The sequence below is a fragment of the Montipora foliosa genome, chromosome 13, assembly GCF_036669935.1.
Source record: "Montipora foliosa isolate CH-2021 chromosome 13, ASM3666993v2, whole genome shotgun sequence".
Lineage (NCBI taxonomy): Eukaryota > Metazoa > Cnidaria > Anthozoa > Scleractinia > Acroporidae > Montipora > Montipora foliosa.
The window spans coordinates 13,488,989-13,491,350 of record NC_090881.1 but is presented as its reverse complement, the minus strand read 5'-3'; positions in this window follow the sequence as shown (position 1 = coordinate 13,491,350).

The following is a 2,362-nucleotide window of genomic DNA, read 5'->3' as shown; positions in this document are numbered from 1 at the left end:
GACGCGTAAGAAACAAGGATAATAAAAGGACAACATAATAGGAATAAGAAGTATGCACCTAACCCCGCGTTATTCGAAATGACACCGAACCGCATCCATAACAAAATGATGACTGTAAACAGGCCAGCTGTAAACCAGACAGACACAACAGCTGCTCCAAAGACCTTCTTTTTAACGAGGCGATGCGTAAATGGACGAAAAGTTGCGTGCATTCGCTCCAAAGAAATAGCAGTAAGATTTGTTAATGAGAGAGCTTGAAAGTAAAAAATCAAAGCCACTTTGATCTTAGGATTAAACACTAAGTTAATCGTCCAAATGTTGCATTCCTTTCCCGAAGAAAAAATCCACTGGATCACAGGCCATGCATTAAACATATCAGCAACGGCCAGGCTGATCGTCAGGTACATACTACGCTTGCGAAGTCTTCGCTCTTTCAGGAAAACAAAGATTGCAAGAGCATTCAGTGTCACTATAGCAACAGCCTCGATGCCAAGTGCCGTCAGCAAGGCAATGCACACGGATGAAGAAAAAGACTTGAAATTAGAAGCTCTGTTTTGTACATCAGAATCATTGCTCATCTACAAGAAGGAACAAACAATGGTTACAACATTACGGTAGATTTGCATTCAGAAATAACCCCATTGTCGAATAACTTATAATATATTTGAAAAATTTTACTGATTCTGATTGGGTGCGAGATTTGCAGTGTTCAGGTAACGCAATGCAGAAAAGAGGTAATTATATTCGAAAGAGGTAATAAACCTTACCCTAACCCTAACTCTTAGAGCAATTGCAAATTTGGACCGAGTACTGGGGGAGCTAATTTATATCTTTTCTTTTTTTTTAAATCTTCAAACAAACACGACCCACAACCCTCCCACCCACCCACGCGATTTTGCTTCAACCTTGAAAAACCCGGCCTGACCATAGACAATATCACCACTTCAAGGCAATGTTCACCAAGGGGACATTGTATGTGTGATACACGACGTTGGGATTGAGATCACACGTTATACCGAGATTTCCTGTTAGCTCACTCGTTCGACGATATTTTGATATTTGATTATGTTGAAGACAGATTCTTACAATGGTGGCAGCAGATTGGGATCGAAAAATAGAGCAATATGGACGGCGAAAAACAGAAAATTCCGATGGGAGCGGAAGATGGCTTCCCCACAGACCTTACGCCAAAATATAACAAACGGCCAAGCTACCGGCAGGTAATTCTTACACGTCACAGGTCACAGGTCAGGTTTACAGGTCACTGTTGTAGCAATGATAAAACAACCCTAAGCCTTTATTAATGATATCCCGAGGCCTAAAGACTATGATTTAGGCTTAAGGTTACATTAGGAAAGGGGTAGGGCTGCTCTAGTGATGAACGAAATGATATATGAAATAAATCATACCCAGCTGATCTGGTGACGTAATTTGGAGGACTGGAAAGAAAAATGTTAACGCTGTATCCCACAGCCGCGCGCGGCATTAGGTGTTGTTTCCAAACTCCCTGCAGTATTTCCATCGCCAAAACTCAACAGATCATTCCCTGTCTACCACATTTCCTGTTACCGAATGAACATTTAAGTAGACCCGACGAGTTCTAACCTCGCTTCTGCCATGCTGAATTCGAAAATAAGGTCGCGCACGGTTGTGGGATACGGCGTTAAAAAACTTTTCCACAGTCTTCCGAATTACGTCACTAGATCACCTGGATACTAAACTGCAGATATGAAATCAAGTAAAGCTATGATCCTTGCAAGTATGGACGTAAGTTTAGCAATTGCGAAAAGAAGTCTGAAAATTTCAGGAGTTCAACGGCATTTGAACCCGTGACCTCGCGATACCGGTGCGACGCTCTAACCAACTGAGCTATGAAGCCACTGACGTTGAGAGCTGGTCATTGAGACAGTGACCTGCAAACCTGACCTGTGGCCAATGACCTGTAAAAAGTACCTGCCTCCAAGCTACCCAAAACTGACCCACAAGCAATATGAAGCGACATTTAGCAGAATAGGAAACACCTTATCACATGCTTTCAAACAAAGTACGGTGATGCAGAGTGACATAAGAGCTAGACGGAACGTCCGAGCGCCGCGTGTTTATTCTGTGGATCAAAACACATGGCTATCGCAATTCTTGAAGTATGCGACACTCCAAAAAATCAAACCATCGGATCGCCGTGTGTATTTCCTAATTTGCTTAATCAACCCCTTGCAAAGCTGTTAAGCCTCTGAATCACCACATTTCGAGGAATTTACGGTACGGTTGATGGGAGGTTTGACTCAGGAAAAACGAAAAAAAAAAGTTGTGGGCGAGATGTCAGAGGCAAAACGAGGATCTTGCTGGATTCGAGGCGGATTAT